The sequence below is a fragment of the Vicugna pacos genome, chromosome 6 (genome assembly GCF_048564905.1).
Source record: "Vicugna pacos chromosome 6, VicPac4, whole genome shotgun sequence".
NCBI classification, from domain to species: Eukaryota; Metazoa; Chordata; class Mammalia; order Artiodactyla; family Camelidae; genus Vicugna; species Vicugna pacos.
This window is the reverse complement of record NC_132992.1, coordinates 71703447-71725665: the sequence shown is the minus strand read 5'-3', so window position 1 is coordinate 71725665 and position 22219 is coordinate 71703447. Positions and strand designations below refer to the sequence as shown.

At 46.3% G+C, this 22219-nt stretch overlaps 1 long non-coding RNA gene across 1 annotated transcript; it reads left to right on the top strand.

The window, feature by feature from the left end:
- The first annotated feature begins 577 nt into the window (after positions 1 to 577).
- On the top strand, positions 578 to 21574 carry LOC140696974 (uncharacterized). The gene is made up of 6 exons (XR_012073756.1): positions 578 to 1127; positions 1456 to 1544; positions 3372 to 3451; positions 18271 to 18370; positions 20198 to 20422; positions 20928 to 21574. It is a non-coding gene; the product is annotated as an uncharacterized lncRNA (long non-coding RNA).
- Positions 21575 to 22219: the final 645 nt, after the last annotated feature.

Below are 22219 nucleotides of genomic sequence, written 5' to 3'. Positions count from 1 at the left end.
ATTTAGAACCCCCTGAGGACCCTAATACTAGGAAACGGGAAGGCCTGGAAAACCTAGGTCAATAGGAAGTGAAGCTTTGATTTCTACATTGCTTAATTTTCTCTTTTAACTATAGAAGATGGGGATGTGTGAGAAATCTCATTGTGTGGGCCTCCTTTTTCTGCACACAGCTCTGGAAACAGTTACAGAAAGGTTACAACAACAAATTGTAAACAAAGCCAGATAAACTAACAGAGGAGTGAAGGGTTGAGATGACCATGTCAGGTGGTTCAGGGCAAACACCCTGAACAGAATGTAACATTTGAATGATACTGCACAGCTGGATGGCCTAGGACTTTGAATTTTCTCGAGATAATCATAGTCTTCAAGCTTAGCTGAATTTAAATTGTTTCTTTTATTTTTGAAGGAAAGCAGAGGGGGTATTACTTGCTGGAATTAAAAAGCCATGGGAGTGAGAGCACATAGCCTCTGTTTCTGATGGCAGAAGCATAAAGAAGGATTTCATTAAAATGAATGGCATCTGGAGTTGGTCTGGTATCCTTCCATTCCTCCACCAACACATATCCAATCCCATTTCCCATCTCTGACAAATCAGCACCTCAGGGTTCCCTCCCTGTTATTCCACGCTAGCCCTCTCTGTTCTCCCATTCAGATATTTTACTACCTGCCCACAGAGCATATCCGTTCCCTTTCAACATTCCCTTGCTCCATCCTCTGACCTACTTATTACTCACTTCCCTGACACCCTTCTCTAAACAGTTCTCTCAACTCCCTTCCCACTCTGTTGCCACTCCCCAGGTGTGTACTCAGTTGACCAGCACTCTCCAAACCCTTGCCCCAACCACCTGGCTCCACCATAATGTTTTTATTTAGTGAAAGAGGGCAGCTTTTTGCAAATGTCCAAACACAGGAGAAAGGGCTCAGTGAGTTGAACAAAGTCATCATCTTCACTTAAAAGAAAATCCCCAGATAATAGTTGAGATCCATGCCACATATCCAAGCATTATGCAGATTCTGCTTACTACAGGACCAAGGCCAAGGCAGGGATTTACTAATTCTGACGTTTTCAGGAAGTAATGACAATTTCTACTTTCTTCTGTCAAGTGATGGTCAAGCTATACCCCTTTGTAAGTATCAGTGGTACTCCCTTCCCCTTCCCTGTAATACTCTACCTAGAGCATAAAGCAGGAAAAGGGAGAAACCTCACGTTCAGTTTAATGGGAAGGCCTGACGAGGGTAGATTAGATTGAATCAGTTTGGACATGGGTACCAAGTGGTTTGTGTTTTGTTTCTGATGGGAAAGTAAAGCATTAATATGACTTACTCCAGATCTATAAATAACCTATCTTACCATCTAGGCAAAAAGTAGGGTAGCAGTCCTTCTTATCTTCCCTGCTTTAAAATCAGTTAAGTTAGAATAAGACAGCTTTGTTTACTGTAAGATTCTCTTTCCAGATCTCTCTTCCAGTTCTTCAGGCCAATCAAGAACCCAGCAAGCCAGTGACAGAGAGCTGGAGGTGTGGGCAGGGAGAAAATAACTGAAGGTAAGATTTATCTAGTCCTTTGATGTGCCAGATTGTATAGAATGTTCTTTGCTCTCATATATATGATCTCACTTTATCCGTCCAACATCCCTGTAGATCTTTTAGGTGCCCATTTTGGGCAACTAGGTCTTCTTATGCCCATTTTGACAACCAAAGAAACAAAGGCTCAAGCAGTTAAGCAACCTGCGCAAGGATGTGGTACAGAACCAGGCTTTCAACCCAGGTGTCCATTTTCAGAGCATCTGCTCTTCCTGTGGCCCCACGATGAGGTGGAACACACAGAAAACCTTCACCTGAGCACTTCACAAGTTTACCTTTCTACGGGGAGACTGTAGCCCCTTTTTACAAAAAAAAAAAATTTGTTTTAAGGCAAAAGGGAGATTGAAGATCTTTTGTGAGATCTGCTAAGAACTTCATGTAAAGGTGCTGACACTACCAAGTAAGAAAGTGGCTCCATCCCTGCCTCCTGAGACTAACCTGTATTTCTTCATTGGCCCAAGATCCAAGAGGCAAAGAGAGACATGCCCCAGAGCACACACAGCAGAAAGGTTTGGGCGAGTTCTGGGAGACTCTGACCTGCCCCAGGCTAGGGAGGGCGCCACCTGAGTTCACTGGCTACCTGGAGAGCTCTGCCAGATTTATCTGAAGCTGTCGCTTAAGGTCTGGCCCCTCCTCCTTCCCCTCTCTCCTCCCCCATGCCTGACCCTGCGGAGAAGCACGTCCGGCACGAATTCCTCCAAACCTCAGATACCTTTAAGATTTTAAAGTGTCTAAAGAGTTCCCTCCTTGACAGACTTTAGTCAAGTCCAGTGGGTGGGAAGGGCATTTCCCGGTGATCCAGGGCTTGGGGGAGACCCTCCTCCCTCCTGCCTTGGCAGGCAGCTCCTGGAGGGATCCATGTGGGTGGCAATGAGTACAGACAAGCCAGAGGGTTTCTTGCTGGACAGGAATGCCCACGGGCCACACCTTCAGCCCTCGTGTCTGGACCCGCGAACTGGGCGGCAGTGCCAGGGAGTGGGTTCGCCTGTGTCTGGCTCCAACAACCGGTTTATTGTGACGATTCTATTTGTGTTCCCTGTGTTCTGTTTGACTTGGCAGCTGGGAAGGGAAAGGGCAGCAGGTTCACTCTAGTTTGTACTGGGTGGTTCCTGCAGCCACACCCAGACTTTAAAGCCAGAGGCTTGCAGCGGGGATGCCTTTACCTGGGGGCCTTCGGTGTGCAAAAGCAAGGTGTGGGAAGGGTTTCCTTCTCATGGGCCAGCCAAGTGTGGCTGGCATTTCACCTATTCCTTTACTACTGACGTCACCCACATTCAGGTCAAGGGGCAGGCTTACGAGACTTCCATCGCCCTGGGATCTGGGACCCCAGGGATGGTTGACTGTATCCCTTTGAACTGGATTACCCTAAATCCCTGCAACTCATGGACACCTTAACTCCTGGCTCTAAAGCAAAAATCCATGGTCTGACAATTGTGTTCTACTTTGGAGGAGTCGTGTTTCTGAAGTTGAAATCTGCATTTTCCTAAAGCATCCGAAGTAGGGATTCTTTTCATACAAGGTGGTAGCCTTCAAAGAGAGCAGCCTTCTAGATCAGGAAGACTTAGCCTAGAATTCTGGATTTGCTCCCTCACTTATCTGAGCCTCCAGCTAGAACTAAAATCTCTAACATGTGGGAAACAACAGCTAACACTTAGGCTACTAAGTGTGAATAGTCAGGCACTATTCTAAGCATTTTTATGAAAACTCATTTAAACTTCCAAGCAACCTAAAGAGGTGAGTAGGTGAGTACAATCATTATCATTCTTTCTTTCTTTTTTTTTTTAACAGATGAAACAGAGGCACAGAGAGGTTAAGTAAATTGCCAAAGGTCAACCAGCTAATGAGACAGAGCCAGGATTCCACTGCAGGTAGTCTGTCTCCAGAACTCATGCGCTGAACCAATGTGTAGTAATGCCATTCCTAGACGCCAGTGCCGTGCCAGGGGGCTAGAGATGCCGTGGAGAGCAGATACGGACATAGTCCCCAGTCCCCACCCTGTCATCTCCATACTTTATTTCCAAGGCTCCCAAATGAACCTGAAAAGGGCCTGTCTACCAAACCTAGAAACTGCCCTTGCCCTGGACCCTCAGATAGCCTCTCCTTGAATGCAGGCATTACCTAGGTGAAGGTGACAGTCATGGTCATCCAGCCAGGTCAATAAAAGGATCTTCAGAAGTGCAGTAGCTTCCACGGGATCCTCACCTGTCCCAGGGGCCCTGAAATGAGAGAGCATTCTACTGCACAGGTGGCCGTGAGCCTCTCTGTGCTCCTTCATAGGCTGAGGAGGACGGGTGGCAGAGTCAGGCCAGGGTGCTGGGGGTAACCAAGCACATCCAGCAGGCACGGCCACAGAGCCCTTCCCTGAAGAAAGTGGCCCTGACCTAGACAGCGGCTGATGAAACCATTTCCTCTTCAAGAGAGATCCAAACACATGGCCTGGCAAGGCCACAAGCTTTGTTCACCAGGCCGCTCCCTACCGGATGTGATAATGTACACTGTGGGCTTGAGAAAGTTAGAATTACTTCTTAAATGGAGACAAGGTGTAGATAATTAACATCGCTCACAGTTATTGAGTGCTTAGCGTGCTTTATGTGGCTGATATGGAATCCTTTATTTAATCCTTAAAACAACCCTATGAAGTAGGTTCTCTTATTATCCCCATCTGACACATTAAAGGATGTAGGCACAGAGAGGTTAACTGCCCCAAGTCTGCACAGACAGCGAGTGAAATTCAAACCCAAGACGGTGGGCCTGACTTCCGAGACTGTGCTCTTAATGACCCAAAGCAAGGTGAAGGCCCTTCCCTCAGAGTTAGTGGAGACATAAGACCAGAGTGAAGACTTCAAACATTTCCATATTGGACTAGGGGGTTCAAAGCCCAAAGGCCAGTTTACTGGGGATCCTTGGGACCACTAGGTCCAGGCCTCAAGAAGTGTCATCTGATTCTGGCCCCCAGGCTCTCACTAGCCACTCTGGAGCTGCCTGAGCCAGAGGTGGCTCCAGTCATGCCCTTAGGCTAAGTAGATCCCATACTAAAAGTCTGAAACTGGGCTGGAACCTGGCTGACCCTACAAGAACAGAAAAGGATAGGGGCAGAGACTTGGTACAAAACTATGTCACATTCAGGGTATTTGTCTGGATATGCCCTTGTCCATCTGGACTTGGGTTCTGTTCAGTGACTGGGATGGCATCATGCCAGGCCAAAACCCCCAAGGCACCTTTCTACGTCTGGCCCTTTCATAGCACCTCCTCTCCCTCCACCTCCTCCCAATAAAACACACACACAACCAGCCCTGGAGCCAGACTCTCTGGGTTCTAATTCTGGCTCTACTGCTCGTTTGCAACGTATTTACCTTCCAAATTACTTAATCTTTCTGGGCCTCAGTTTCCTTATTTGTAAAATGGGCATAATAGTACCTTCCTATAGTTTTGTTGGAAGGACACAGGTAATGAATCTTTATGACAAGCGCTCAGTAAATGTTAGGCATTATTATTGTTGTGATAATCTATTATTTCTTTGCATCCTTCTTTCTCTGGATATAAGTTTGATGAAAACTGGATCTAAGCTCTCACTTGCTGGGCTATTGTTTATCCTCCTCCTTCCCTGTCCTCTCGCTGTCAATCCTTATGTAGTTCTGCCTGAAGAGATCCAGGAATGGATACTTTTTAGAATGAGAAAGAAATCCCATTAGACTAGGTCAGGGGTCTTTGGGAAATTCCTTAAAGCCAATTTTCCCGAGAATTTTTAATGGTTCAATTTGGGAAGGCAGCCAAAGCTATTAATTTATAACAGCTGCTGAGAAATCGTTGTCAACACCTCGGTGTAGGTCCTCTCTGTTGGGCACAGAGGTTAGGCTGAAAGTCATGAAACCCAAAATAACTACTGAGCAATAGCAATGTAGGGAATTACTGACGGCAAAATAACCTTTTTAAAAAAATCCACCTGGCCCCGCCCTTGGCTGTGTCCCCCTGGAGACTCTCACCTTCCTTTTCTTAGATTATCATCTCAGTCTGACTACACACCATGTCTTAACAGATTTAACTTCTGCTCAACTTCTAACATAAGGGCAGTACAAACTCCCATGCCTACTAAATATAAACTGATGATAATATGGGCCCATGATAGAAAGTGAACCACTTAATGGGTAAGTTAGTGCCACAAAGGAGGGTCAGGGTGAAGGGGTACCTTATCTCAAATCTGAACAAAGAGTGTATTTCCTGTGAAATCTGATGAGAAAAAGAAAAAAAAAACAAAATGCGGTTTGACTCCATCACACAAAGTAAGTTACAGTGGGTCTCGCCCTACCCTAGAACTTTAAAGCCCTGAGCAGCATTTGTGGTTTGGTTTTGTTATCCGATTCTGAGGCTGATACATGCTGCTTTTAGTTCACGGCTGTATAGTTTCCAGTCCTCCTTTCAGCTCTTACGTTATGGTTTCAGGTTGGCTACACACCTCTCTCCACTATTCAGATGGAACAGCCCCAAGGTATCCCCACCAAGAGACCGTATTCATTACAGTAGCTGCCCCTGAGGGCTCGCCATGTGCCAGGCACTGCTTTATCTGCCTCGGTTTGTTCACGATGCCCACTTCACAGGTTAGGAAACTGAGGTTCAATACAAATAAAGTAACTGATCCAGGATCTCAAAAGTAGAAAGGTGTCAAGTCTGGATTTCACACCTGAGACCATTTCATGTAACTGCCAAAACGGAGTGCTTACACACCAAATTATGCAGCATGAACTTACTCTTTCCTCCTCTGCTTTTGCTGTACTTTGCTCTTTACTCCTGCACACCTACCATGGATGTCATCGCCACTCCATCTATCCCTCAAAGACCTTCTTGTCTGTTCTGCTGTCCCAGCCATTCCAACCCAAAGTAGTCTCTCATCCCTCTGAGTTTTTTCATCTCGACCATCTACGTTGGCACTTACTTATTCATTATCTTGTATTATTATTCAAATGTTTTATTGCCTAGGCCCTGTCTCCTCAACTAAACTACAATGTTCCAAAAGTCAGGATCAGTGTTTTCCCCCAAGCATTCAGCCTAGAACTCTGGACACAGTAGATGCTCACTAAGTGTCTGAACAAATGAAAGAAAACTCAAGATAAATATTTCAAACGTGGCCTCTACACAGAGGTCGTTTTCTGCAAGTGAGAGTCATTCTGAGCTTAGCTGCTTTCAACAAGAAATTTTTTGCAGTGCCTGGCTCAATAAATAGGTGACCAATAAATATTCAAGGAATGAAAGAATGAAACTCCAGGTGCATCACTTATGAGTGACGGGCAAATTATCTTAACTCTTCCAAGTCTCCTCCAAGGTTTCCTAGCTGTAACACAGGGATAATTCTTGGAGAGTTTATGTGAGGTTAGAGACACGTGAGGCACCCCTCACGGTCCTTGGCACACGATAGCTGCTGTAATGATCATTATCACCATTATTATTTTCTAAACCTTTTGTGGGAAATGGTTGCAGCAACTCAAACATCGAGGACTTTGGTCACTTGTCTAACTAGGGTGAAGTGGAAAATCGCTGTAGACGATCAAAACAATCCTAAGCAACCGTATGACCTTGCATCTGGCTATTTACCAGGTTTCAGGCTTGTGTTTTGTTTTTGCTTGTGGCCAAGTCGGAACCCCCTGGTGTCTTCCTATGGAACTCAGCCTACCGTTGCTGCGGGGGCCGCTTTTCCTTTCTTTATTAAGAAAAGGAAACAGGAAATCAATGTAAAACCCTCTGACGGTTAATGTCACATCGAAGTTGTGAATTTAACCACACCCCCGCCAGGAAATGAAAGTACAGTTCTCACAGTGATGTTCCCTCTCCTTTCGTGGCCCACACGGTGTTTTTCAGATTTTAGTTAGATACTGTAGATCAAAGGGCTGAACTTTGGGCAGTGGGCTGTCATTGGGTGTTTGTTGATTTGGTCATAGGTTAACCTGCAGATTGGCTACTGCACAAACAGAGAAGGACTTTCATTCATTCTATGACAACATGGCTCTATCAGATGTCAGACAGGAGGTCCACAGGCAGATTCTAACCCAGGGACGTATTCTTCTGTTCCAGCCTACATAATGCATTTTTAAATTTGCTTCATTGCCAATGTTTAGAACCAGAGAGATTTCACGTGTGTGCACACGCATGTCCAATCTGGTTTTACAGCCTCCCGTGGGAGAAAAATGGTAATAGTAGATGACAGCTTCCTCCTTTAGAAGCCCCTGTGTCTTTGGTTCTGTGCAGCAGCCCACTGCACTCATTTGCTTTACCTGCCTGCCCCCGAGGGTGTTTGAAGTTCCAGGCTTACATTCTGTGTATCTGAAAGGCAATCAGAGCAAGAGAGAGTTACAGGTTCCTGACACCTTGAGGTTGGCCTTCTTTATACTCAAGCCTTCACTTTCACCTAGTCCTCCCTGCACGAGTCTCCCAATTTCCAGGTCACTACTGCTGGCTACTCCAGATATGGACAGTTGTTCAGAATCTGCCCCAGCCTGAGCAGAAGGAAAGTGTCATTTCTTTGCTCTGCTCCAAGGTAGGTCCAGATGTGAGGGATATTGACAAGGAAACTTTCAAGGAAACAAATCAAACTTTCCCCTGAACTGCACATCTTCCTCAGCTTATATGGTAGATCTCTTGTTTTGCTGCTCAATGCTCATTCATGCCTCTCCTGGCAGCTGAACTCTCATTTTCCTCCCAGGAATCACCCCTCCCAACTCTCAATCCCTGTGCTTCAAGTGAAGTTGACGCTACCTCTCACTCCATAGGTGGGTCCGAGGGCTCCTAGATGAAACCTTGCCTGAAACAGACTCCCCCAGATTTTTCATTTCCATGAGCTGCTTCCTAGAATCTAGCCCTAAACTTTTCTATATATTTATTCTGTAAATTTTATTTAAACCACAATAGATTCCTGTTACATATTCTGTTCACAGTTGTCTATCTTAACCACAATCTTTGACATCACACCATGGCAGTTCCCTGATGAGGACTTCAATTTCTTGGCAGACTGCTAGGGAAACATTTCTGGACACAAGTCACTTCCAGTGATGACAGCCCATTTGGCTGGTGGTTGCGCTGCCCCTAAGGCCTCTGGCAGACAGGAATTACCCACACATCTAAGGCAAGTAACAAATAGACAACAGGTGATCATCAGCCCCTAGGATATTGTTGCACTTTTAACCTGTTGGCCATTGGTTGAGAGATGTCCACATATTACATGCTCCTTGAGGGCAAGGACTGTGCCTGAGTTTCAGTTTTATTTCCGGAGCCTAGTACGGTGTGCCTGGCATGCCTGCCACAGAGTCAGTGGTCAATAAACCTTTCTTATGTGAATAGACAAAGGGATCCTTGTTGAATGTTTCAGGGGGGTGGGGCATCCAGAAACGAGACTCACTCTGAGTCTTCTGTGGAGTTGCTGCTAAGCCCTGAAGGTGACATGACTGACCTGGCTCCATAAGCATTTATTAATAATGATGTCATACTGTCATTCATATAGGATTTCCACATAGTTTCTCTCATTCTTATGCTTTGGGATAAAACACACCTTGCATACTATCAACAGTCAGTTTTAAAAGGGCACAGGGTCCTGGGTTCAATCCCCAGTACCTCCATCAAAAAAAGTAAGGTTTCAAAATTAAAGTATATATATATATATATATATATATATATATATATATATATTTTTTTTTTTTTTTTTAAGGAAAAAAACCAAAGGGCACATGAACTACTACAAAGGTGGTATAGAAGAGTGGTTACAAGTTTGGGATCTGGAGCCAGACTGCCTAGGTCCAGATCTTAGCTCTTCCATTGACTAGCTTTGGGGTCCTGGGCATGTTACTTAATCTCTCTGTGGCTTTATTTTCCCATTTTACAAATGGGGATATTAAGGGTACCCAACTCATAAAGTTGTCAAGGTGACCTGAGTTGATGGATGTATAACATTTAGAAGAGCAACAAGCATGCACTGAGCTCTCAATAAACATTAGCTAGTATCTTCACTAGGGAGAGCCCAGTTATGTGACTTTTAAAAAGAAACTGAAAGAAATGACAAACGTGAGATCCTTTACCATTTCTCCTTCAGAATGCCTCTTGAAGCCAAATGGGCCACTGATTTTGAAATATCTTACATATTGAGCACAGAATATATTGTTTTCACTTATTCTCCTCCCTGGAAGGTGTCCCAGTTCATTACTAGTTTCTCGGCAGTTAAAGCACATGCCTTTCTGGGTAACAGTAATGGTGTCTAATACACATAATCCTTTGAAACCCTCCCACTGTGTAAACCGAGTCCCCTCTCCTCATCACCATCACCAGCTGCGGAATCTTCCTTCTCTTCCTTTCCCCTAAGTGGCCCAGCGTCATCTCATTCAGGGGGAGCTACTCTAACCGCTGCAGCTGTTCTAAAATTGCTGGCATGCCCATGGCCACCCTCCTGCCCTGTCTACTCCCCCGGCTCCTGCTCACGCAGGCTCTCTCCACTCCTTCTCTGTCACAGCAGGGTGATTGTCAGTCAGGATTCACGAGCCTAAAAAAAGGTACTGTTTAAAATTCTGAAAGTTTCTGAGAAAATGCCTGTTATGTTCCCACCTTCCCCATCCCCAGTTTGTTCCTGGGTTCACATCCTTATTACTCTATCACCAGGGGGCAACTCTGAGAACGGGGACAAAAGACTTAGGACAGCGCACGTGCCCGCACAGGCAGAATTCTCTGTGGAAGATCAGTAGGCAGCTTCCAACACAGTGTTAAGTGGAACTGTTGGGGGCAGTGATGCCTTGAGAGTAGAGAAAAGGTAGACTCTAATAAAGCCCCATAAATGAAAATGTCTATATTAAAATAGATGAATTAAGTGGTGATTAACCATCTTTGAAAAAGTACTTCCTGTTTGGAGGCTGAATCAGGATTTAATTAAAGAGCCTCTCTCACTGCATCTGATTGATAGTGTGGGGCCTCCTCCAAATCTGTCTCCATTTCCTCAGAAATATCCAATGTCAGCTACCACCAGAATTGCTGAGCTGACTTCCCTGACCTAAGGTGGCATAATCTAACGCCGTCAAGTGTGAGGTGTGCAGCGTGCTGGAATTCTTCCTGTGCCGCAGGCCAGCCTCTCTGGGGCGTGGCACGGCAGAGGGAGCCGCCAGCCCAGTGGGATGGAGCTGTGAGGCTCTGATGGTTGTGGTAGAATCACAGCTGCCTTGGTAGTTCTTGGTGTGGCCACAGGGAGGGAATGGGTAGCAGCCTGTGTTCCTCCCTGAGGGTCCCTGAGGTCCATATGCAGGTCCTCTCCCCGCCGCCCCACAGATGCGTGGTAGGGTGGAGGGCAGAAAAGGCAGGTGCTGTGTAGAGCACAGGAGAGATGCTAATCAGTGATGGCTGGTCACCATGGGGACACTGGCATCACACTAACCATTCTACCCCGAGCAACGATCCTAGCTGCCTGATACAGCAGTGGGGCAGAACAGCCTCTGTCTTAGGCTTTGGAGATAATTATGGGTCTACTGGTGTCATTTACGGTCAGATTTCCCAGGACCTGGCCTTTGCTCTTCAACTTCATTGGCATTTCCCACCAATCTTATCCCTTACGACATTTGAGGAACTTTTAGTTCTGAAATGTGACTTCTGCTCAAATTCAGTCATTCATTCAACAAACACTTGTTGCAAGCCAGGTCAGGAGCTGCAGAGCCCTTGTCCCGTAGAAGCCTATGGTCTTGGCAAGATAGACTGGAGAACGTTTTAAGTACCAGGGCAGAGGTGAGCAAAGATGCCAGAGGAGAGGAACTTGATTGGAAGAGTTAACACAAATTCCTGGAGAAGGTAAATTTAAGTTGAGGCCTGAAGGAAGCTCAGGGGGACAAAAAAACAGACTGGAAGAGCATTCCAGGTACATGGAACAGTCCATGCTAGCACATCAGAGACAAGAGGGCTCAGCACATTCAGGGGATTACAAGCGTTTCAGCAAGGTTTAAGTTGTCAGGGAGTTGAATGAGGCAGGTGGGAGGAGGCCCGCTTTGGGAAGAGTTGAGAGGATTGCTGTGTGACCTGAGCCAGGGGGATAACCAGGACCCAGGTCACAGAGACCCTTCTCTGTCTGCTCAGGCATTTGGGTTTTCTCTGGAGAGAGAAATAAGGAGCCTCTGAAGAGTTTTACACAGTTGGGTGACCAGATTTGTGTTTTAGAAAGATCACTTTCACATTGGAGGGTGGGGACAGTTGGAGGACAGTGAGGAGACCACCCCTTGGTGGTCTTGGCTAGAGTAGTGAGCTCCAGCCCCCAGTAAGGGGTCGGGGGGTGGGGCAGGAGTGGGGAAATTCTGCTTAGGTCAATTATTAATAAAACAGACACACAGTGATTCATTTATATCTTCCCCATTCTTAGCTTCATTTCCCCATCAGACCCCTACAAGCCCTGTCTTTGATTCTCGTCTGTTCCCCTTCCCGATTCCCTTAGAAGCTCCCTCCACTGGAAGGCAGGTTCCCTTCAGCCCTAGGAAGCAAATCCTTTAGGAGTGCTTTGGCCAGTGGAAGAGAAGGGTCTCCAATGCATTCCAAAGAGCAGCTAAGAAACGGTGCCTCAGTCCAGTTGCTAGTAATGGGAGTCCCCCTGCTATGGTAGCTGACGGTAAGGGTGACAGGAAAACCCAAATCAGAAACACAAGCACCAGCCTGAGGCCTCAAATTCTGTGGGACTGTAAGAGCCAAGCCATGTCCATGCCAAAGCTTCAATCCCCCGGGGAGTGGATGCCTTATGGGCTCCATCATGTCAGCCAGAATATACCCTGCAGTTATATGTGGGAAACACGCAGCTCACCAAGGACAGAACATCTCCTTTTCCCTGCTGGTCCGGGGGACAAGACAAATAACTGTGTGTCAAGCTCATCAACTCTGTTAGGCTTGTTCTGGGTGGATAATTTATGTTTTGGGAAACCTGGCTCTTTCAGATCCATAGACTAGCTGTGTTATATTAGAATTTGGTGGTATGTTCATCCATCAAAATTTACGTATTTAAAATATTTATTAAGATTCAATACTGAGAGATACAAAGACAACTTAGATATCATACATAATTCAACTAGCAAGCACCTGTATTTACACAGCTGTCCCAAGGTCGGCACTGTAAGGGATTTTTGATCTAGAAGGAAAATTTTCCTGGTAAGATTTGTATCCAATGATATAGGAAATGCCATCTTCTGCCATCAACCCATTCCTAAACTCAGGCTTTCACATTTGTTCATCTAGCTACTTGCTCCTAATTCCAGAGGAAAAAATTCCTGCCATTCAGAGGAAGAGTCGTTTGTGTATAATTTATGAAACTCTTGGGTTCCTTCAGAATGAAAAGTGTTACCGAAATAGAAGTTATTCTTATTACCATGCCAACAGCAGACCCACAACATCATCTCACAAACACGCTCTGTCCTAAAGCCCAAAGCACATGCACTCACGTTCCTCCATCAGAGATCTTTCCATTTCCTTCAAAAACAAACCTCCTTCTCGTACAATCCCCCCTCCCAGGCGTATAAGCAGGCCTCCTCCCCCAGCGAGCTGGCAGGAGCACACACACACAGACACACACACACACACACCTCCCTTCTCATTCCCCAAGCTCCGGGGGTGTGTGTGTGAATGTCTGAACTGATGACATATTGTGACAGAACGCGCAAGAGTGAGGCACAGCCACAAAGCAATGCAGGTCACAGCAATAGGCTTTATATAACCCAGAGCCACGGAGAGACCCAAAATAGCAGCCTCCCTGCTGCTCAGTTAGTCTCCTCCATCAACCAGGGATAAAATTAGAGCGGGCACTGACGCGCACCTGCGTCTGCACTGGGACTCCAGGGAGACAGTGAGAACAGGCTCGACACTGCCATCGGCCACGCAGACTGCCAGAATCTTTGGGCCCAATCTGTCACCAGACAGAGATGAGTATGTGTGTGTGCATGTGTGCATGTGTGTGTGTGTGTGTGTGTGTGTTCCTGTGCAGGGGCTGGACGGGTGCACCACATGGAGCCCTGCTCTGGGGAGAACATTTCAAGGGAATGGCCGGTATGAGGAGCTGGGCTGTAGGGGGCTTTGAGAATGATGTTCCAGGCTTTTCAGGAAGAAGTCAGTTCTCACACCAGTCCCTATTTTACCTCATGGCTCCTCTTCACTTCCTTCCACACCTCTTCTCTCTGGCCTACATGGGGGCAAGTTTGGCTAGAATACACCCCGACCCTTTAGAACCCCACTCTGCAAAACAAACAAAAACAAAACCCTACTGTGTTTAAGTCCAATCAAATGCAAACAATATGGATATTAAAAGGCTATGCCAAGAAATCAAGATGGGGACAATGCTGGGCCGGGTTGGCTGACTGTTCTGTAGACCTCGGGGCCATGACCTTGTCCAGAAGCCATGATCGCTGTTCACAGGTGTAGTGGGCAGAAACGCTGTTCAGCTGGGGCAGCTGGGTGATTTGCTTTCTTTTTCCACTTGAGGGAAGGCAGGGCAAAAGTTTTTTTCCAAAAAACAAACAAAAAAAGAAGGTAGTTACAAGTTCGTTATCTTGATCACTGGGTACCAGACATAAATTCCAAGGGAGGAAGCAGAGCTGATCCCAGGAACCAGAGACCAGAGAAATTACATGGCTAGGACAGATAAGACAGAATGAAACTGAGTTGGAGGGGTTTATTTTGGAGAAAGAACCATCATCCTGTATCATTACCTCTGAAATTCTACTAGTACACATTCATTTCTGGGGAATGGGGGGGGTGCTTCTGTCCTTGGAGTTCTCTTAAGTAAACATTTCAGAAAGTGGTAACATATTAAAGTATTTCACAAAGAGGAATCAGTGATTTATCAGATCCCTTTCCTTTCAGGGCAACCCAAATAAATCGTAGAGGTCTCACGAGGCCCAGGCTCTACACAGTATCGTCTTCCAAAACCAAAGCAAATCAAACCACACATACACAGGAGAAATAACCTAAACTAACTAAAAACTAATTTTAAAATTAATTTGCATTTTTATTTAAATATTGAGAAGAGGGGAAAAAAAGAAGGATCTGATCAGTAAACATAGCCACACTTCTGAACCTTTCTTCCCCTCTCTGAACCTTATAGCTGCTCTCAGCCCGTAAAACTTCCAGACACCCAGCCTTCCTGGATATTTCTCTGCCTCTCCCAGCTCCTTCTCCCTTAGCTCTTTGTTTTTATGTAGATTGACTAGTAGTATCTCTGGTTTCTAGTCCTCTCCAGTCTGCCTACTGTTTGGCTTCTCCACCCACAAAAAAGGAGCATCCAGAAGCTGACTCAGGAAGCAAGAGTCTGTTCTCCACCAGAAGCCTGGGTGTAAGAGTCCAAGTCTATACTCATCTCCTTAGACCAGCAGAACTGTGATGCACTGGTCGGCAAGGTCAGGGAGCCCTGGAGAGAGACCTCTGGAGAAAGGACTTTTCTGAAGGGGTGAGATGGAGAGATGGAGAAATGCAGGTGGAAGGAACTTCAAAGTGAAATTTTTGTTGTTTGACAGTTTTGTCTCTAGCCTACCTTGTCTGGTCACCAGGAATTGAGGCCTAGACTCATTGAAAGGACATGGTGTTAACGACTTAATAGTCTGTCTACCTCCTCTCAATCCCCACCCCAACCCCCAACCTATGGCCCCACTGGACAATTCCATTGCTACTTACTGAACAGGTTTCTTCATGCCCTTGTACCCTTGTTTATGTTCTTCTGTCTTTCCATAATGCCCTTTCCACCCTTCCTCCTTCCTTCCCCCAACCCCTTCCCTTAATTGGCAGCCTAGAGCATTCAAATTAACTCTTCTACACTCAGCCCAAAGATTACCTACCCTGGCACATTCCCTTTCCTCCTCCCTCCCCACCCTTGGTAGGCAGAATTCTAAGATAACCCCCAAGATTCCTGTCCTCTGGTGTATATGCTTTGTATGCCTTTATATACCCTTGAGTGTAGGTAGGATCTGTGAAGATGATGTGATATCACCTCCTTGATTATGGCAAAAGGGATTGAGGTCCCAAATCAGCTGATTTTGAGTTAATTGAAAGAGAGATTGTCCTAGGTAGGTGACCCAATCAGATGAGCTCTTCAAAAGAGGGATTGAGACCCTGCCTGAAATCAGAGAGATTTTCTTGCTGGCCTTTAAGAAGTACGCTGCCAGGTTGTGAAAGGGCCTGCAGAAGAAGCCATGTGACAAAGACTTAAGGGCAGCCTCTGGTTGCTGAGAATGGTCCTCAATGACATCTTACAAAGAAAACAGGGACTTCAGTCATACAGACACAGAAAGTAAAATTCTGCCAACAACCATGTGAACTTGGAAGAGGACCCCACCTCCATGAAGGAGTGCAGCCCAAAAGACACCTTGATTTCTGTGTAAAAAGATTTATTGAATAAAAGTCCCCAGACGGGACTCTGGGGACACCCAAGGCACATATTTCCTTTGTCACCACTTTGCACCCCTGACCAGAGTTTCCTTGACCTTAGGAAAAAGGAGGAGGGATTTCTCATGGATGAAGGATTCTAAGCCAAGGGCTTTGGGGCAGGGACAGAAGAGGAAGTGAGGGTGGCATGGCAGACACCTCTCTGTGCTTTTGATTCAGGCATTCCTGATGCCTCCTGGTGTAGACACCTTTCCCTGAGCCTGTTTCCTTGCGTGCAAAAGGGGTGAATAATCATACTTACCCCATGGGGCTGCTTTAAGGATTATATGAAACAATGCATATAAGGCACACAGCTTAAAGCTTGGCACACAGAAAGCCACCTGTGTCCTTTAGCTGTTATCATTATTTGACTGGAAATCAAGCTCAAAGGGGGTCTTCTAGGGTCTCAAAAATTGGATGGAAGGCCTGCCCCTGGAGCTGCTCATTGCTTATCAGGCCCTAGGGTCTCTGGAAGGAAAGTAGATCTGGCCAACTCCTCGTTACAGTCTGTTGCCCAGTCGCCTTACCCGTATACTGGGAGTGGCAAGGAAAGCATTTGGCAAGAAACCCAGGAGTAAGACAATAGGTGTGAATGATGAAACAGGAAGTCTGGTTCAGAAGCAAGTGCCTGCAGTGAACCACTCATGTAGAACACTGAACTCTGCCACTGACCGGGCGCTGAGCCACCACGCAGCTCAAGCTTCAGCGGGAAGGTTTGTATCAGTGCCCCCCCGAATTAAAGAATGTGGCCCTTCAGGTCACCAGGGGAATAGATTTAGTTGGAGACCAAAGTCTCATTTGAGTCAGCACAGGCTTTGGCCTTCTGGGTTCAAATCTTAGGTCATCCAGGTATTATATGACCTTGGGCACTTTATTCAACCCCTCTGAGCCTCAACTTCCTTATCTTTGAAAGAGGCAGGGCTACTGGGAAGGTTAATTGACATAACATTCAAAGAGCCTAGTGCAGTGCCTGGCCTGCTCCGTAAACGTGTGCTCCCTCCCACTTCCCCTCCCAGGCGTCTGGGACACCCCTCCACCCATTCCTTGTCTGAAGGATAGCTGACTACTACCTGCTCCCTGGGGTGACGCTGGTTCTTGATTATTTGATATTGCCACACACTTGGCCTTATCACCAGTTATTGACTGTAAGATTCTCTGCTCCACCTGGCTGCTTCCTGCCAGGTGGCTTCTCCTGACGCATGCAGACAATGATGAAGGTTGGGCCAGGTCTTTGGTGGCCTCAGGGTTGATATAAGAAAATTTCTACTTAATATACCAAATATATGGGAGGCAATTTCTTTTAAAATGTGTCTGTGTGCCTGTAACACACATCCCTCGCCAAGTCTACCTCCTTGGGGTGCCCAGGCTCCACCCTCCCAGTCCTTCTTCTACCATCTTTGCGGTTCCCAGGTTTCTCTTCAGGATTTTCTGTGGGTTCCTCTTCCTCAGTTTATCTTCTAAGTGTCGGGATTCCAGGGGCTCCACCCTCAGCCCTCTTCTCTCATCCTCCTCCACATAATCCCTGGGTGATCTCCTCCAGGACCTCAACCACACCATCCCTGGTTGGTTTCATGATCCATCTGTTTCACTCAGACTCCTCTTCTGACGGCAGATCTGTATATACAGCTGCCTGCAGCACATTTCTACCAGGTGGTTCCACAGCCCCTCAGAATCACTCCTTCCCTCGACACCCACCTAACTCTTCTATATTTTGTGCTACAGTAGATGGGACACCAAAGTAAACCCAGAAGCCTAAGCTAAACCTGCTAACTGACCTCCATCTTCCATTACTTCTATTTCCTTAGTCTCTCTTGACTGTAGACCCTCCTTTCTGTCTTCGTTAAGCCTAAGCCTGTCTTCCCTGAAACACTGTAGCCACTGCCTGAATGGACTCCCAGACTCCAGGCTTCATTCTCCATAATCACCCCTGGAGAGAGCTTTCTAAAATGCAGATCTCCTCTTAAAATCCCTCCAGCCCTCTCTCTATCAGTCAGGGTCCAGCCCAGGAACTGAAATCACACCAGCTATTTCTAACAGAGTTCATTTAAGATGTAAGATTAATTCCAGATCAATTGTTTACAGAGTCTAAAATTATCAACTGAAAAGACAGATAGAAGGGTAAGGTCACCCTCAGGCGGCAACTCTAGGAAGGAGTGAATAGTTGCGGGAACCTCCAGGGCTGCGGAAACAAAGGGAAGAATTGGGGATAATTAATTTCCATTACCTTAACGATAAGAAACTAGTTTGATGTGCAAAGCCCTCACTCCACCTCCCGATTCTCTCCCTGACACAGCACCAGCTTCCCCGTCCTTAGCCCAAGTCTGCAGTCGTTCTGCTCTCAAACCTCCCAGCTGTCCACTGTTGCCTGAAATGCTGCCCTCCATCCTTTTCTGGTAAGTCATCCCTCAGGGAAGGCTCATGTCCTTCCGAGAGCCTTTCCTGAGCCCTGCCCCCACTTCAGGCAGAGTTCAGTGGCCTCCTTTTTTGAGTGTTCCAATGACATGCTGGTCATGTCACTGTGTCACTATGTATTATCATTGTCATTTTATTCATCGTTCAGCTCTGTGCAGCAGGACAGAGGCAGTCCTTTTGTCCTCTTTGCATCTCCAGCTTTCAGTAGGATGCCTGGCATGTAGTATATGCTCAATAAATTGTTGAGTGTTAAAGTCAAACCTGCATCACCACTCACATCAATAATCTCCCACCTGCTTTCCCCATCAAATCCATCCCTCCCAAGGGCAATTGTGATCCCACCTGTCCAATGATCAAAAAACTGTCAGCGGATCTCCATTGTCTGAGGAATAAAGTCCAAAGTCCTTTGCACACTATGCCTGGCACTTGTCCTGACTTCTCGTCTAGGCTTATTGGCCTCTACACCCCTGCACGCACCCATGCCCCTCCCATGTCAGGCCACCCACTATTTCCTCAATACCTTGAACTCTTTCCCTCCGGACCAGAGTTCACTGTTACCTTCGCCAGAAATGCCTTTTGGGGCTACCTTTGCCTGTTGCAGTCGTCCCCAACCTTCAAAGCCTACTTTATAAGTCGCCTACCTCAGGAAACCTACCTGCACCCTCCTTCAGTGGTGGAGGATAAAGTCCCAAATGTCCAGCAGGACCCTCACACCCCTGTGGAGTCTGGCCCCTCCTCACTGGTCCAGCCTTATCTCTTTTCACTTGTCTCCTTGCTCTGTCTGCCCTAGAATGCGGGTCTTCCCTGGTTCCTGGGATGAGCCATGCTCTCTCATGCTGCTATCCATCGTGCAAGCTGTTCCCTCTTCCTGGGAGGCTGTCCCTGCCCTCACTTTCCTGAACTCCAGACCAAGTGAATGTTCCCTCTTACGCACTGTGTTTGTTCTTTTATGCAGCTCCCATTCCTATGTCTATAGGCCAGACTGTATGCTGTGTGCAAGTGGGCCCCATGTGTGTCTCATTTGTCATTATATCCCTGCCACTTAGCACAGGGCCTGGTACACGCTAGATGCTCGGTCAACGTGATAAATGTTTACTCACTAACAGAGTCCCTCATTTATAGCATTCTCGGCAGTCTGCAGCAAAGTAGTTATCTGCATACACTTCTCCAGATCTTTTTTTTTTTCACTTCTCCCTATCTTGATCATCAGTTTTTTAAAAAAGCAAGACCAAACCAAACTGTTTTTTTTTTTTTTTGGACATTCTCAAATACACATTTGGGCATACAAAGATACTTGACAAAAGTCAAGAGAGTAAAATGATAGCCCCCCTCTTTCCCATCATGCTTCTTCAATAGCCATCAACATTTGGTCAACTTTGTTTCATCTGTTTTCCCTTTTTTTTTTACCCCCCTAGATTATCTGAAGGCACATCTCTGACAGACGCCATTAATTAAATGCTTCTTGAGGGTTAATGTGTCTTGCTCATCTTTACTTTTCACATAGCCCTTAGCTTAGCATCTGGCTGCTAACAGATGATAAATGTTCATCGAATTAATTAATTAGAGGAAACTGTCATTCATTCATTCATTCATTCATTCACAAAGATTGAACAAAGACATATTGAGCAGCCGCTCTATGCCTGGCACTGTTGGCCCTGGGGACAGATTCTAGTGGGAGGACACAGGAAATGAATGAGTGAATGAATGAATGAATAAAAATTTTAAAGTACTCCATAGTGGTAAGTACCATGCAGATCATTAAAACAGGACGATGTGATAGCAAGTGGTTAAGTGGCTACTTCAAACAGGTGGGGAAAACCTCTCAAAGGACATGGCCTTTAAACTGAGTCCTGAATAACAAGAAGGAACAGCCGCGAGGGCAGCTGAGAGGAGAAAGAGTCCAGAGGTCCAGAAGTGAAGAACAGCAGCTGCAGTGTCCCTGCGGTGGGAGCTGGCGTGGCTGCTGGAGGAACAGAGAGATGGCGTGTGGTGGGGGTGAGGAGGCCACGTCCTGTTGCACTTCATAAGCCAAGGCAAGGAGTTTGGGTTTTGTTGAAGGTTTGTTGGGACTCTATTAGAAGCTTTTAAGCCATGTGATAGGATCTGTTTAAGAGGCCGTTTTGGCTGCAGTGTGGAGAATAAACCATCAGGCATCAGGGCAGCTGCAGTGGTTTAGCAGAGAATGACGGTCCTTTAGACCAGAGCAGGGGAAGTGAAGGTGGAGGGACTCGGGGGACGCGGGAGACATTTTGGAGCCAGAGTCCACAGGTCTTGCTGAGGGCCTGGTGTGAGGGTGAGGGAGAGTCCAGGACATTCCTGGGAGGAGAAAGGCCATTGTCCCAGGGTGAGGGAGGCTTCTGTGGCAGGGAAGGAGGTGATCAGGAAGTGCCAGCCAGTGAACAGCAGTGCGGTCATACATGACACCAGGTGGAGTCAGCTATGCTCACACAATTTTATTTCAGAGGCTTCCGAACCAGCCTCAGTTTCCTCTTCCGTCAGATGGGCATGATGATACCATCTTGAGTGTTTCTTTTGCAGGTTAAATGAGAACGTGTGTAAAGGGCAAGCAGTGTCTGGCGCAGAGTCCGCGCACAATGAATGTGAGCTCTTACCCTCTGCCCCACGCCTGGACACACCCTCAACCTATCAGCCACCATCTGTCTGAGGACCCATCCTGGGGAGTGCATCCCTCCCTCCTCTGGGAGTGTCACAATTCCCAGGAAGAACCAATTCTCCCCACGCAAGAATTGTTTTTTGAGTAATTCTATACTTTTGGTGTTTCCAATAGGAAGGGCTGGGACAAGGAACAGGAAATCATCGCCCCAGGGATACAGCTTTTCTTGATGAGTGAGAACTAGAAATCCTGGGGGACCCACAGGATGAGAGGGGAGCAGTAAGAGGGGGAGACTGTAGGCACTGCTTTTGTGTCCCTTGTGAGACCCAGGGTCACAGGACATCCGGGGACTCTCTTCTCTGCTGAGGGTCCCTCCCCGACTCAAAGGCTCAGTGAGCACAAAGGGCCCACAAACTTGCCTCAGCTTGCCCTTACAGGAAGAGTTCCTGGATCTCCATAACCAGAACCCCTGAGCAATGCCCAGGGCATCCAAAATTTGCTCCTCCCATTGCCCACCCCCATCACAGAGCACAAGTGCTAAATCTTTTTTTTTTTTTAACATATATTTATGTGTGTGGAGGGGTATTTATAAACACATGCATATGTGTCATATCTTATAAGTACGTATATACATAGAAAGACTAAAATAAGATATACTAAAAAAGACTAAAAATATATATATTAAAATGTTAAAAGTGAATTTTCTCTGGGTGGCTAAACTATGAGTGATTTTTGCTTTTATCATTGTGCTTTTTTTGTATTTTCCACCATAAAATGTTTTCCAATGAGGGCAAATATGATAAAGAACCTCTAAAACATCCTTCTTTGAAAATGCTCAGAATCTTCCACAATTCTAACCTATTCCTAAAACCATGGCCGTGGCAGAATGTGTTGGAGTCATAGTCGAGGACATTAATTCACTCACTCATTCATTTCATTCATTCTTTCACTGGACAAATATTTGAGGGTGTTACGGGTATGACTGCTGGACCCTGTGGGGATAGCAAACATATAAGATACAGTGCCTGTCCTCAGGAGCCTTTAAATTCAGATTGTAAAAACATAAAGCAGAATACTGCAAGGAAATGAAGGACTAATTCAGAAAATAAAGGGTCTGGAGGAGGATGAGATGGCCTCTAGCTGGAAGCATCAGAGGCAATGCAAGAAATGGAGTTTGAACTGGGCCTTAAGGGGTGGGTCACACTTGGATAAGGGG